This window comes from Artibeus jamaicensis, unplaced genomic scaffold (genome assembly GCF_021234435.1).
Source record: "Artibeus jamaicensis isolate MK-2021 breed Jamaican fruit bat unplaced genomic scaffold, CSHL_Jam_final contig_354, whole genome shotgun sequence".
NCBI classification, from domain to species: Eukaryota; Metazoa; Chordata; class Mammalia; order Chiroptera; family Phyllostomidae; genus Artibeus; species Artibeus jamaicensis.
Window position 1 is genome coordinate 38,676,612 of NW_026521803.1, and position 16,203 is coordinate 38,692,814.

Consider the following 16,203-nt stretch of genomic DNA (forward strand, 5'->3'; position numbering starts at 1 on the left):
TCAAGTACCCGGCTATCACCGTACACAATCAGTACATTACTGACTGTATTCCCTACGTTGAACTTGGCATCCCTGTGACTATTTTATAATTCCCGCTGTACATTTCTTAACCCCTTCATTTTTTCACGCAGTAGGGATGGACCTAGCGAATATTATGCTAAGCGAAATAACTCAGAGAAAAAGACAAATACTATATGATTTTACTTATATGTGGAACCTAAATAACAAAATAAATAAAGTTGAAACAGACTGATGCTTTGCCCATTGGAAAAAATTTTTTTGTTACTGAGACATAGGAGTTCCTTATGTGTTTTAGATACTAACCCACGATCAGACTCACAGTTTGCAAATATTGTCTATAGGTTGCCTTTTCATTCTGTGGATCGTTTCCCTTGCTGCACGGAAGCTTTTCAGTTGATGCGGTGCCACTTGTCTATTTTTTGCTTTTGTCACTTGTGCTTTTGGTGTCACATCCAAGAAATCATTGCCAAGACCATTTGGCTTCTTACCCATATTAAGAGTAAGTGTATGATTTTTCCCAGCGTGCCATACTCCTCCAAAAAGTGTATTTGTATGTTCCCTGCAAAATCAAATCATTTTATTTTTCATGGTGACCTTTTTGACTGACTTTATAGTAGAGTTGGCAATGAGGTCAGACACTTCAGCTTTAATAGACGGGAGCTCCAGAACTTCACCTTGATTCTATGAACTGACCGAAACTCCTACATCAGAGCAGAGCCCTTCCCACCAGGCTGCGCTGCCCTTCTTTTTGGAGCATCTGATGACACCACGTCAAACCACCTGCACGAGCCCCGGGCACGTTCTGCTCTGCCTGCCGCAGCCCCTGCAGCCATCTCCTCATTTCAGGCGTCTGTAAGCACACCTGAAATCAAAAGGCGCACAATTAACTTAGGAGAACAGTGATCTGACATAAACGAGAAGTCCTGCTTTGTTTACAGAGCGACGAGTAAACGACAGCCACACCCGGTGAGTTGTTGCCCTTGGGAATAACTACCTGAACAAGAGATTCTGATCCTCCTCCGGCAGGGGTGTGATTTCTGCATTTTGTGGTCGGCGATCCAGGTGCAGCTCCCGGGGTGGAGGGTCAGTGCCCACACGTTTGACCAAGCCGCTGAGGGCCCTCTTCCAGGGCTGCTGTTGAGACCAGCACTTCTCATTCTGGCCCCTGTGTTCCCCAGCTGCTTGTTCTCACTGAAAGCTCTTAGAATTTTCAAAAATCTCTGTCTTAAATTTCTTTGTCTTAAAATCTCTATGTCTTAAATGTTATGGCTTGTTGCAAGGTTTCTTTTATTCTAGGTGCTCAGGGGCCTTTAGAGGTGGGGATGCATGTCTTCTGGTTCGCAAGAAAAATGTTTGTTTCTGCAGTTGAGATGGCTGGTGGCCTGCCTAATACTTCTATTTTTCCCTAAGAGTTTATGTAATTTTTATTTTTAGAGGGGAAGGGAGGGAGAAAGTGAGGGAGAGAAACGTGGATGTGTGAGAGAAGCATCAATTGATTGCCTCTGGCACACTGGCCCACAACCCCGGCATGTGCCCTGACAGGGAATTGAACTGGCGACCTTTTGGCTCACAGGCCAGTATTCAACCCACTGAGCCACACCAGCCAGGACCTAATATAGCTTTCTCATTAACAGAATGTCTGCGCACAGGGTGACAACGTGCCTGACTAGGGTGTCCCAGCCACTCTTGTCAGTAGCCCCAGTCATGTGACATAGCTCAGTCCAGGGAGACGTAAACTGGAATCACAGTTGACGTAAATGATTTTACCTCTTTTCTTCCCACTAGAAACAGAGTTGCCAGTCTGGGGATGGGCAGAGGGTGAGCAGAAGCTGACCAGTTCCCATCTCACGGCCCCGCTCCAGGGGGCACTGTTCACACGGCAGTCTGTGGAGTGATGGTCCCTGGGCCGCAACGCAGTGAGAGCAGAGAAAGCCATGTCCCAGTTGGCTGTCTCAGGGTGGGGGGCTGGGGGTGCAGGCAGCTTGTCATATACGACACCTGGGAGCCTTACTCTTTTCAGTAAGGCTTTGTATTCCTGCCCTCTGCTCTGCATCACGTCCCCTAGGTCAGAATATCTCTGGCTCACCCTCCTCTGCCAGCAAACCTGTCATCTGCTGGATGGTACAGGAGCCAAAGCCCCCAGCTGCACGGGGCAAAGAACATCTGGGGCTCGAGCTCTGTCTTATACAGATTTCTGGGCCAATGCTCTTATCTTCAGCCTCATTGCAACCCTTACATTCAGAGACATCCAGTGCTTCCAGATTCTCAGCCTTCTGAGGGTTCACGGCGAATTCAATATATGTTTTGTTGGCTTCACACGGACCAGGCACAGAATGGAGAAAGCTGAAACCAAACTTGATCCCCTTTGTCCAAACACTTCACATCTTCCAACGTTTTGTTATTTTTGCACTTCCTCTCCCGTTTGCTTCCTTCTACTTTTTTCTCTACGTCTCTCTTAACGGGCTTGGAGAGGGGAACAGGCAAAGGCTGGCAGGCCATCTGCAGAGCTGACCACAAGCTGACGGCCACAGGTGAGAAGACAAGCCCAGGTGAGTTTTTATTAGAATCTGTGCCAAGAAGCCTCAGGCTCTTGGTCCACATCCATGGCCAGGTGGCTTAAAAAAAAAATAGGAAGTTATAAAGACAAACACGGATCTACTTCACAGTTTATTTAGCGGTGCCTACGCCTAAATAAACAAACACCTAAAATAATTACCGAGTCTCTGCTTGAATGGCCAATAAAGCAGCTGCTTATAGTTACAGTACCAAGGAGCACCGTGCACTGTGCTCCCCACTGTCGAACTCCCAGCCTGTCGTCTCTCCATCCCACTACCCTGCGTCTCCCGGCTGCTGCTGCTGCTGCTGAAGATGGAAGGCGGCGAGGGTGATAGCAGACACTTACTTAGCATTAGCACGGGCCAAGCGCTTTTAACGTTTTAATCCTCACGACCATCATTTCCTACAGCTCCTATTACGATCCCCAGCGGGATGGTGAAGCACAGAGCAGTTAAGTGACTGGCTTCAACAGAGCAAATAGAGTGAGTGGTTAATACTTCAATTCCGCAGGCCCTTAAGTTACACTGTTTGGTTCAACATTATTTCATTATAACATTGATGAGGTGACGTAGGAACTTGACTCTTGTTTCCATCTGTTAGCCAGTGATGCAATGGGTTTTGATACATGCCATTTCACTTTCACCAAACCTATTGACAATGTTGAAGTGAGGACTAACTATGCAATAGAATGTTTCAAATACAGGATGTGAACCAAGGAAGTTCTCCCCTGGAGTCCTTCTTTGTACAAATGCGCTACACATCAAAATATTTGAATTTATATATCACCCTACAGCTTCCAAAGCAACACTGCCCAGTCTTATGTGGTCCCTGCAATCCCATTTTACAGACGAGAAAACTGACGTCGGATAGTAGGGTAACTGACTTTCACCAGTTCATCTTGATAATTATGAGCGTTCTTTTCCATGAAACTCCAAGAAGAGGCATTACAAAGGCAATATAGATATTCCAGTGCAAGTTATAAATTGTTGGTTTAAACCTCAGCAAGTATTTTCCCATAGAAATAACGTGAGTCATGGTGAGTAGGTGCGTAGGCGAACCCACAAATGCCAGAAATGCAGTGACTGTTACCACAGTAACCGCAGCGCTCCAGGGCCTGGGGTGGGGGGGAGCAGCCCAGCCAGGGAGAGGACCTGGGGTCAGTGGCAGAGAAGAGGCCTGGAGGCAGAGGGGTAACTTCGCGGGGCTAACTCAAAGGCCAATTACAAGCTGAGCATTTATAAAGTGGGGTGTACTTTATACTTGATCCAGCCCCCCACAAAGCCGTGCGGCTTAAGTACAAGGAGATAGCATTTCCCATTTAGTCAAAGAGCTTTGCTGGAACAACACACACTCCCCCATCTAAGGGACTTTGGAATCTGAGTTTCCAGGCTACGAGAACCAAGGGTGGAGAGAAGCCAAATGCCAGGCCCCGGGCCAGCTGAGAGCCCTTTGTACAGGGTCCAAATAAGGCCGCTATCTCCAAAGAACTCTGCTTCTTTCCCTCTCATCTTGGGCCCCCAGCTTTACAATGAACCCACAGACCTTGTATAGCGAGAGGCTCTTTTCATTCCGATGACATGAGAAGAATCTCATATTCCAAGCTGACATAATCAGTCACCTTTAATGAAGCCTTCTGAGATTTGCAGGCTTCTGAGTGAGGCATCTTTCAGGGATGAAGCACTTGCCAGCCCGACCCAGGATAAGAGCTGGCATTATTGCCCTTTGATTGATTAATTATGATAATTATAACCATAATAATCATTCGTTCAGTTATTCATCTATTTCCTTTGCTCATTCTAGAAAATGTGTGAGGTGACCAAGTGTGATGATGGGAATGGTGGTGGTGATGATAATGATTTTATTTCATGAATTCCTTGGAGTTTTTCTGCAACTGTAGCAAAGTAAACATTGCTATGCAGGAAGTAGGTGGTTCTTGTTGCTGGCATTCAGAGATGGTTTTGTTTTCCTTTCTTTTTTCTCCTGAGAGAAATTAAACAGTTCTTCTAACCCCACCTAACTCCTGGCCACAAAGTGTCCCTCTTTGTTATCAGAGGGGATCTGGTAAGAGAGCAGCTATCTTAAGTTCTGGAAGCTTTGTGAGATTTGACCAGAAGCCAAGCCAGGGCCTGGGGGTCAGCGGAGCCTTCAAAGCCCTGTGGCTGCAGCGCTGGAGAACTAGTACCTTCTCAGGCTGAAGAATAAGCAAAATCCACTTGTGATTAAAAAAAAAATTTTTAGCTCAAAACAAACCACAGAAAACAGTTGTGATTTGAATCATCTGACCCTTGCTCAGGAGCCAGACATGCTCAGTGATGAGTCACCACTGTGGTCTGTCTGTCCGTCCGTCCGTCCTCACAACAACATCAAAGGGAGGCAATTTTTTGGTATTGCTTTGTTGAGGAAATTGAGGCCATTGTCCAAGTTTTTTCCCTTCAACTTTGGACTCTTCCCAGCTATGCTGTGTTCTACAACTGCAATCCATCCTGTCTTCTCTTTCCAGTTCAAGGTCAACTTTTCCACCTATGTTCTGACCCTCTAGTCTTTCAGCTCCTGCAAGATTATTTTTAATTTAGGTGAAATTCAAATAACATAAAGTTAACCACTGTTAAGCGAACAGTTTGAGGTATTTAGTGCCTTTGCAATGTTGGGCCACCACCCCCCCCGTCTGGATCCAAAACATTTTCAGCACCCCAAAACAAAAGCCCATACCCATTGAGAAGTCACCCCCTATTTCTATCTCCTCCCAGCCCCTGACCATCACCAATATGCTTTTCTGGATATTTTATATAAATGAAATCATATAACAGGTGACTTTTTGTGTCTGGCTTCTTCCACTTGGCATAATGTTTTTGAGAATCATCCACATGGTAGCATGTATTAGTACTTCATTTTTTACGGCTGGGTAATATTCCATTGCATGCCTCTATTACAGTATTTTACCCATTTATCCATTGATGGGCATTTGTGTTGTTTTCCCTTCGGCTATGTTGAGCAGTGCTGTTAATGAACCTTCCTGGACAGTGTTTGTTTAAGTGTTTGGGATACATACGTAAGAGTAAAATTGATGTGCGATGTAATAATTCTGTTTCGCTTTTTGAGGAACCACCAAAATGTTTTCCGCAGTGGCTGAACTATTCTGCGTCGCCACCAGCGACGAACAGGTGTTTCATCTCCACATCCTCATCAGTGCCTGCTGGTTGATAGTAATGTGCCCACTTTCATTTCTAATTTTAGTTGTTTGTACCTTCTTTTTTGTCGGTCTAGCCAAAGCTTTGTCAGTTTCGTTGATCTTTTTCATGAACAAACATTTGGTTTCATTCATTTCCTTTAGGGGTTTTCCTATTTTTCTATTTTAATGACCTCTGCCCTAATCTTATTTCCTCCCTTCTGCTGGCTTTGGTTTTATTTTGCTACTATTTTTTATTTTTTTAAGGTATAAAGTTAGATTATTGCTTTAAGATCTTTTTTTTTTTTTAATGTAGGTAGGCATTTATAGCCGTAAGTTTCCCTCTGAGCACCATTTTCTCTGCATCCCACAAGTACTGGTATGTTATTGTTGCAGACCCTGTCCAGCAGAGTCTGCCTGTCGTGGTTGACGACAAGAATCAGTGCACAGGTGACAACAATCCTGTGTAGAAAAAGGGAACAGGTACGACTACTCTCTCAAGGAGAGAGTGCCTATGGATGCCTCGGCCACTCCCTCAAGAGGGGAGCACCCCGACCCCTGCCTAGACAGGCTTTTATTGTTTTCCTGGGGCCTTACATCATAGAAAGATTTATTATCTATCACATAGAACATTATTGTCTACATTCTAGGTACAATCAAGGAAATAAAAATAACATGCAGAGGGGAATGGCGATGAGCTCATTAGCTCTATCCTTGGGAGAGCTCACACAGGCTTTGGAAGTTACCTTGAAGATAAACAATATACATTTGTTGTTTTAGACCAGGGTGAGGGGGTTTTAGCAAGAGCAAGCCATAACAGTCTGTATGCATTTTCTAGGCCTGATTCCCACAGGAAAACTCAGTTTGCAGATCTGGCTCCTGCCCGCCACTTCGCATCTGTAGGTCTTCCATACACAGCTGAGTCACATTTGCCAGGCCAACACAAACTGGTCTCCTACATGTTATGTTTCTGTTTTCATTCTTTTAAAAGTATTTTCTAATTTCCCTTGTGATTTCTTCTTCGACCCCTTGCTTGTTTAAGAATGTGCTATTTAATTTACATATATTTGTGAATTTCCCAGGTTTACTTCAGTTGATTCTAACAACATTCTGTAGTGGTTCGAACAGCTACTTTGTATGATTTCAATCTTTTAAAATTCATTGAGATTTTTTTTGTGGCCCAACATAGTTCTGTCTTGAAGAATGTTTCATGTTCACTTGTGAGGCATACGTATCTGCTATTATCGGTGGAGTGTTCTAGAAACAGAACACCTGGGGCCAATTAAGTAAATAAATACTCTCCTGGTCTTTGCAGATGGGCTGGGGTACTTCTTCAACTCTGCCTCAGCCTTCACCTCCTGCCAGCACAGAGCCCAAAGGTCAGCCAGAGGTACAAGTTTAGGGTCCATTCAGGTCTTTTCTGACCATGCACCTGGACCTGGACACGTGTGTTGCATTCCAGATCCCCCGGTGTACAAGGTCACCCTTTAAAGTTTTTATTTCTCTCCCGTCCCCCAAGAGTCTTTAGCCGCAGCCTCTTCCTTCCCAGGCTGTTGAGCCTGCTTCCCCTCGCCTGGGCCTGGTCCACCGTCCGTTGCCCCAGGGATCTGGGAGCAGCGTATACGGCTTTACATGCCCTCCAGCCACATTTGGCCTCATCTCTTCATTTCTCTAATTTCCTCGATATTGCCCTCCTCTGGTCTCTTCCCTTAGATGACAAATGACTCTAGTCTGGCCAATCTAAAAGGAAAAACAACTGTTCTCTTTCTCTCTTTTCAAGAGAGTGGTCTTCACTTTCCCTCTCCAACTTTCTTTGACCCATAAACCCCAGCATCGTGGTTTCTGTTAGACTTTTGCTCTGCAGAGACTCTGTGTCACCCCCCCCATTTCTCTGAGTGTCTTCAGTCCCCTTCTCGTGTCTCTCTGAGGCACTGTTCACTAACACACTTCTCCCTCCCGAAAAGCTCGCCCCCCCCACTATCATGACACCCCTGGTTTGTGACTCCTGACATTTATGATGGTGATTTCTCTTTCTCTTTTGTAGGTTTGACTTCTTTTACTCATTCCTTAAACTTGTGTCCCCCAAGGCTTTATACTCCACTCACAGTCCCTGTTTCCCCTCCAGGAGATTTCACTGACAGTCAGTGCGTCAAGGTCGTCTGTGAACTGACAGCTCCCAGATTTATTTCTGTAGCACTTTTGTTTCCCTTCTCAAGAAGAGGAGTCAGCTATCCCATTTCCTACTAGATGGATAGAGAGATAAACATTTCACATGTACCAAATCAGAAGCCAAACCATCTCTTCCTCCTACATTCTGGATCACAGATGGCAGCCTCCATCCCCTGTCGACACCGGGTTAGGAACCCGAGTGTCCTTCTAAACCCCTTCCTTCATCATCAGCACTGAGACAGTCACTCAGCATTTCTCAGGCTGGCTCCCTTCCCCCCACCCTCATTACCCAGTCCAGACATACACCATTCCCTCGTGGGTCACTGGGCCAGCGTCCTCACCAGTCCCTCTGGCTCGGTCCTACCATTACCATAATTCTTCCCTTCGGTTGCCAAAGAGGCCACCTTTAAGTGTAAATGTAATCACATCCCCCTGCTTTCTTACTTTGGTGGCTGCCTATCTCCTCCAGCTTCTTCACTGACCAGCTCCCTACACACCTGGTCTGTTGGCACCTCCTGCCTCTGACTGGGTTAGAGCAACTTTGGACGTCAGCCGTCCCCCGGAATTTGCCGTGCCTTCTCTCACCTCTGCCTTCCTGCCCTCTCCCGCTCCCTGACTCCTGCTCACCTCATCCTGGAAGTCTTCCTTGGCCCCGGCTTTGAGCCCCCTGCTCTGCCGTCCTGGTATGAGCTGGGTGCTTTCCTGTGATGGCACCCTTGCAGTGTTAGAGAGACAGCGGTCTGTCTCCATGTTTTCCTCTTTCACTGGCTTGGAAGCTTCTTCTACCCATCACCTGGCTCCTTTCCTGCCACATTGTTGATCCTCAAGTTAATGGAGTAAACAAATGACATGCAGACCTCCCGCCACTTTCTGCAAGAGAGGATCGACAGGAAAGAAATAAGAGGCAATAACGAGAAACAATCATGAGAAATGTTGCAAATAGAAAATGTTGCACCGCTGGTTAATCTGATTTTTTTTTTAAGTCATGGTATTTAAAGTATTTTTAAATTTGGACTTTGTGGAATACTAAATTGGGAGGGATTATCAGAGGTCATCTGTCCTTATCTCCAGTTTCTAAAGTGCAATAATTAAAAAAACAAAGTCATTTTTAAAATGCCTTTAAAATTAGTTTTCTATTTCTTAAACCATCCTCAGATGATGAGCCTTTCAATGTCTGGACCTGCTGAACTAAAACTGTAAACTGCAATACTAAAATAAGCACAAAGGATGGGAATGGACAAGGTCTGACGTCAAGACGTGCCGTTGCCTAGTAACTGACAGGCAGCACGCGCCCCAGGCTCGCCCCTTCTGCCTGACATTCCAGGTGGCCGGGAGCAGAGAACCTGGCTTTCCCAGGTACTGATGTCTCTGTCCCCAGAAGGGCATCAGGTTGACTTGCCTTGCTTACTCATGCCGTGTAACTGATTGGGTTAGTCATGATTTAAAAATGTTAGAGGTGCAGAGTACCCTCCTGGTTTTGTTCATTTAAGCCCATTTCCACCGGGCAGGTGTACTCAGTAAGTACACTGGTGCCTTGGTACTCGTTGTTATGTCGTTCCGGAACTTGTGACAGGAGCCCAAACCAACGAGTACCGGCCAGTACCAAACGATGAAGCACTTTCTCCTGCAGGGCAGTGTCGTGACTCGTACAAGTTGGAGCAAGTGCAAATGAGTCCTGAGCAAGCGCCAAGGGCTGAAAGATTTTTTTCTCATCAAAATACATCAGGTACAGGGTTTGATGGGTTCAGATGCTGAGTACCGTGGTATGACTGCATTGTCCAATATCCAACAAATTGGAAGGGCTACTACATTATTGGAGATAAAACTCCTTTGTTACTTTTTTAAGCAGAGGGCAGAAAAGGAGAGAGATTGGAGACAGAGAAATCATTTTACTCCCTAGTCAAGTGGAAGGAAAAGGAAGAATGATGTCTAATCTTCCAGGGATGACAGGAAAGAAGAACAAGGAAACAGCCGTGGGGAGAAAGAGACGTGACTTTACGGCTGCTGGGACTGAAATGCTAAGATACACAGATAACGTCACCTTCAGGAACCCATCTCAAAACCAGCAACTGGGCCACTGAGCAGAGCAATAATTATAATAATAGTAACAATGACCGGAGTACATAACAAACCAAGTCTGGCGCACTAACCAGAACGTCATCTCCAGGTTGAAGTAGAGGTGGCAGAGGAAAAAAGCTGTTGGAGTTAGATTGTAGGGCTGGAAGTAACGTGGCCCGGAGGGTGGATGTAAGAAAAAGGTCCCCCAAGGAACCAAAAAGGGCTGAAAAGTCATTGCAAGGCAATGAGTCTTAACTGGCAGTGGTTTTGCCACCCAAGGGACATTTGGCAATGTGTGAAGACATTTTTGGTTGTCACAACTGGGTGGGGGGTGGTGCTGTTGGCATCTGGTGAGCAGAAGAAGCTAGGTATGATGCTCATCCTACAATGCACGGGGCAAAGAATTATCCCAAACTGTGCTGAGGTTGTCCTGACCGGCGTGGCTCAGTTGGTTGGGCGTCACCCCACAAAGCAAAAGGCCACCGGTTCGATTCCCAGTCAGGTCACATCCTTGGGTTGTGGGATGTTTCACTCCTCCTTCTTCCTCCCTCCCCCTCTCTCTAAAAATAAATAAACAAAGTCTTTAAAAAACACTTACATACACCTGTGCTAAAGTTGAGACACCCTGATGGAAAGAAATTTTCAACCTGACAAACAGCCCCAGGAGACTGAGTGGCCTTCCCAGGGCCACAGCACAGGTCCCGCCCTTCTGCACGTGGCCAAGGGGTGCAGGACCCCATGGCAGCTTAAAGACCCCTATTCCACCTTTCACGACCTCACGTTGGTGGCATGAAATAGGCTGCGGTGGCAGTATTTGCACCATGACCATTGGCAACTATGACAGAACAGGGCTTGGTGCCTACCACGGCCCACACTCTGGAAAACTGGTCTCGAACATTTACCGCAACACCACTGCTGCTCGGTTACCAGAGGGATGAGAGCATTTGTCCCTCTTCCTCCAGCCTTCATCCCTCTCCCCCTCTCCCTCCTCCTCTTCCTGTTTATCCAGAGCAGTGCCTTCCAACACACAAGTGAAAGACACCCGGTCCTGAACCCTCCCACTCCCAAGCAGAGGCCCTCAAACACCGTCAGGCGGCAGCGTCACCACGTCAGGCTGCTGGGTCCCACCTCCAGAGTCTCTGACTCAGCAGGTCTGTGGGGCCCAAGACTTGGCCTTTCTCATCCATGCCCCAGGTCACGTTGGTGCTGCTGGTCTGGGGACCACGTTTTGAGGGTCACTGCCACATGCTCTCTCTGAAAATGGCTTGGCCGACTCACATGACTCTGTCTTTGGGGAGCAATTCGGTGGAACTGAAGGTGATGCCCCATCTCTCAAAGACTCACAGAAAGGTCAGGTTGCAAGATGTGAACCGTTACCTTGTTTGGGCTGCTCGTATTTTGGTTTGGTTTCTCCGGCTGTGGCTCCTCTGAGGGAAGATGATAGGAACCCTGTGCGTGACAGTTAATGACGTCGTCTCGAAGGTGGAGTGCTGAGTAACAGGGCGGGTTTCCAGGCCTCTGCCAGAGACTCTCTAGGCACTGAAACCCATGGTCTAAAAGCACAGAGACTTTTTTTAAAAAGAAAATTTTCTATAAAACATTCCAAAGGGAAATAATTAGAAAAAAAGTTGAAAGAAATTTTAAGACAGAAAAGACCATAAAAAGATGAGTTTTCAAAGTGCTGAGGGAGAGCAGGCCGGCTTCCAGCATGCCCGCGCGGAGACACGGCTCAGGACTCTGCCTGCCTTCTGTCCACCGGTCAGAGCAGGCCAACCCAGGGCGGGAGTGAGCAATGTCAAGTTTACTGTTGTGAGAGGGCTTACGTTGCATGCCACTTGGCATTTCCCTCCTCAAATCCCTCCTTAGTCACCTGGCCCCAGGGTTCTCTGCTTGGCTTCTGGACACAGTCTCTTTCCCCTGCCTGGCTCCTTATTGGTTGTCCATGCCTACAGCCAAGTGGAGAGCACAGCCGCCCTTTGCTTTGTGACGCTGGCTGAACAGCTCAGTGCAGTCTCAGCTCCCCCAGGCCCAGCCACCAGCTGGCCCTGGCTCGCAGATGAGCACATTACCGAAACAGGCCACCCTGTGCAGAGGGATTTTATCATAAGGGTCCTGGCAGGAGCAGATGGAACACTCCAAGGGGGACCTTTTGAGGGGAATTTAATGGAGGATCCATTTACGAAGGTGGAGGCAGGATTTCAGGAAAGCACCGTCAGGCTAGGGAACGTGAGCTGACTTCCTACCAAGTGGCAGGCTGAATTCTAAGGTGACCTCCACAGATGGGTCACCACCTCAAAGAACCTCCTGCCCCTGAATGTGCGGGGACCCTGTGGTTTGCTTCTAGCTGACGGACTATGGCAGGCATGATAGACTATGTCAGTCACTCGTGTGACTGGTATGCTGTGTGAGGCTCTGTTGTCGCGGACTGCAGGTGAGGTTTTCCTGATGGCCGAGAGGAAGGGACCTGCCATGTTGTGTAAGGGCCACCAGCAGGGATGTGTGGGCGGCCTCGAAGGGCTGAGAGCAGCCCTCAGCTGGCAGCCAGCTGGCGACCCCGGGCCTCCGTCCCACCACGCAGGCAACTGAAGTCTGACAATCCCCCGTGAGCTGAGAAAGCTCCATCTGGAGCTTCCCGGAACAGGGTGGAAAGGGGTGGGCAGCAGATTTAAGGGGGCACATGGAATACTCGTCCGGCACCAGGGGATTCTCGGGCCACCTGAAGGGAAAATAAGAGTTTTCCTTCGCATTGTTACCTGTATAAACGGACAGCAAAAGACAAAACAAGTGAGAGTTCAGGTTTGGGTTTCCATGGTAGAATCAGTCAATAAAGGTATTCTAAGAACTAAAATGACTTAAGTCCTGACTTATCATTAAAATAATACATGCAACTGGGAGTGGATGGGGAGACTCTATTGAACTCTCTCTGGAGTATTTGCTGAGCCATAGCCAAAAGGGGAGATAATATACAGGGTGGGGCAAACATAGGTTTACAGTTATGAGGATGCAAAACACGGTTTATTCTGATACTATTATTATTGTTTATCAAGTATTGTATTATTTTCCACAGGAACAGCTGTAGACCTTCTTTCGCCCCACCCTGCCTGCCACTGGCGAATTTATTCTTCCTTCCAACAATGTTGGCTGCTGGGCAGGGTGCTTATGTTACTATTTCTGGATCTCTCTTCATTCTGTTCTAATAATGTCTGATGAACTGAGAATAAGGTAAGCTGTTTCTAAGTCTATTACAATGGCATCCTAGAAGAGATTTCTGTAACAAAGCTATTGGTTTCTGAAGAAAACAGGGAGACTTCATTAACAGTATCTTGGAATATGGGAAAGACCCAAAACCTATCAGTCATTCATTTTCCCGTTTTTGCTGCTGGGCTGGGTGGTCCCAGTTGCTGTAGGTTCTGGGACAGGATGAGCTTCTCTGTGCTCAGGCCCTTCCGCCAAAGCGATGCTCTGATTCACTCAGCCCTCCACAAGCATCGCGATTGGGTAACTGTCTCTCCACCTCCAGCTCCTCATCACCTCTGACCAGTCAGCCAAGCAGGCAATCTAAACACACTCAGGCCTTTGCATGAAGCTGCTATAGTGTGTTAGTAGAGGATTTTTTTTTAATTGGCTTGGAAGTAGAATAGGGCAAGGGGGTTCATTATTTCCTCAAAAATGTGTTTCTTTCATCCAGCACTTTCAAAACGAGATTTTTATTCACATTAATTGTAGCCAAAGGAAAGACCGCAAAGAGAAGCCCTCGTTAATGGCAAGGCTTCCTGCTGGTCCCCAGCAGGTGTGGTTTCAAAGCAGGCCGCATCAGAACGGACCCAGCCGCAACAGGCTCCAGCCACAGCTACTCGGAATGTTTAATGTGCTTAACGAGCAGCTGTCACAGAATTCTTACATGCAGGTTTCCCCAAAGCAAAGGTGCTGCAACTTTCAGGATATGCAACTCTGGTTTCTACTTCAGTTCAGGGAACATGAGAAAAATGGAGGACAGCAGACACCTGATTAAAGTGGATGCTCCTAAGACCTCGTTCAACATCTTTCAATGCCTTTGCATTTATGCTAAAATCAAACATTCCTTGGAAAACGTCATTCTCTTCCTCCTGGCTTACCTCTTTCTCCCAGCTGTATGACATTGAAAAACGTCTCTCTCTGCATTTGGTATGACTGACTTCTTCAACTGAGAAGTTCTTTCCTATTTAAACAGTCACCGAATAGAGGATCTGACATTTTCCATTGCAGAAGGGACTGCATTTCAGGGCTTATAACAGATAAACTCCAGCAAGTGACCTTCAATAAGAAGAGTCTGTGCTGAAATGAACCTGCTAAGCAAGGACATACCTGCAGTACCTGCAGAGCAAGGCTGGCTCCTCGGGTTGAAAATGAACCTCTTGTCCGACTCTGTCCACACTCCTTGTCATCCCTGAAGACTCTCCACTGACACTGAAAAAGAACATGGCTAGATTCTAGAAAAGTCTCTCTTGTCTTTTGTTTCCAAAGAAGCCCTATGACCGATCGAAGTCAATGAAATTGGAATGCTCACCTCTTACTTCAGGTGGATCCCATCATGGCACTTTTTGTCTGAAAGCATTGGAATGAATGACAGGATCCTAGGCTGACGTTATGTATGGATATATTGCCCACAGACGAGTCCTCATTTTATTTGCAGGACTGTCCATCAAGCATTGTCGATATTTGCTAATTTCTAGTTCACATGTGTCAAATATATCACTCCCTCATTGGTGTTCAAAACATGCATTTGGAACACCATTTCAGCTATTCCGGGCTTCACAGAAATAAGCTGCTATGTTTTTTGGGCACATAGACTTGTACCGGTGGTGCTGCGGGACATGCTGATGCTGTGCCCCAGAAACTCTGACCCTGGGGACTTGGGAACTACTGCTTTGCCCCCAGACTATTCACTTGGTGGACACTTCAATGTACTAGCGTGCACACACACACACACGACCAGGCTGTGTGGGGGTGTTAATGGCTTCGTGTGAGCCTTTGAATTCCAAATTAATAACCTTCTTTTAACCATTCGTCCTCGTGATACATCTGAGATGGTAGTGTCTGGTCGGCAGCCATAACTGACATAAGCAAGCAGGAAAATAAGCGGCACAGGGTCACGGTGGCCTCTGAAAAACGCCGAACCAGACTTTCGGTCCATCCTGCATCTGTTGGGGGGGGGGGTGGAAACGTGTAGTGCGATCTATACAAGAAGGAGAAAATGGTTTGCGGAGAGATGAAGTAACATTTGCTACCAATTATGCTCTGGGTCCCCAAGCCAAGTCTCAAATTCGATGCAACAAAATAAAATAGTGAGATCTTTCACCACGTTGGCTTTCATCTTATGGTGAGATTTCATATTGAATTTGGTGTTTTGAACCTAGCCTTCGACACACCGGCGAGGAAAAGCAGCCTCCCGTGGTTTGTTTTCTTGTCCTTCCAACTTGTTTGGGGTGTCAATAGCACCGCGGCCTATGACAGGCAGCTGATCGCCTGGCAAATGCCGCCAAGGAAGATGCCAGCCAAGCCATGAACTTTAGTCCAAATGCTCATCTCTGACACAGACAATGCCTTCCCTTGTGTGGGGGGAAAAAAAAGAAAAGAAAGAAAAACAGGGTCAGAGCTTTGTACGGGCACGGTAAGGACAATATGCCCCAAGACTCACTTTCGTGCTAATGCAGGGATTGTGTGTCAGCATCACCAGAGACAACCCTGTATTTACTGAAAACAGGGTCACGGCCATTGTGTGGCGTGCTGGAAAAATACAAGGTCGTTCCCAAACTGAAAGCTTCTCTAAATTTAGGGCTCATTAAAGGGCGTGAATTTAATCCTTAGAGGAGAATATCCTCTTTAGAAATTTTTCATGGTTTATTCTCATGGTCTGGGCCTCTCTGCGCAATTGACCTTGCTCATCTCCTCTTCCTCCCTCTGCTTGAAACTCCTATATTCTTTGTGGGGTTTTTTTTGGTGGCTTATTTAAGGGACTCCCTTTCTCCCCTGACACTTTAAACAGCACTTATACAATGTTTGTCTTCAAGCCCTCTTCTCTTATTTCTCAACGCCATTTTTCCTATAGAGCTAATTCCCTTCCAATCGAAATAATTATGATATCTCTATTCCATACCTTGTCCTGTGCTGTGGCCTCTTATTTCCGATCACCTGAATATCTTGCTTTTACTGTAAAGGGCACTTGGTTTGTAATCTTCACTTGCTTCCAACAA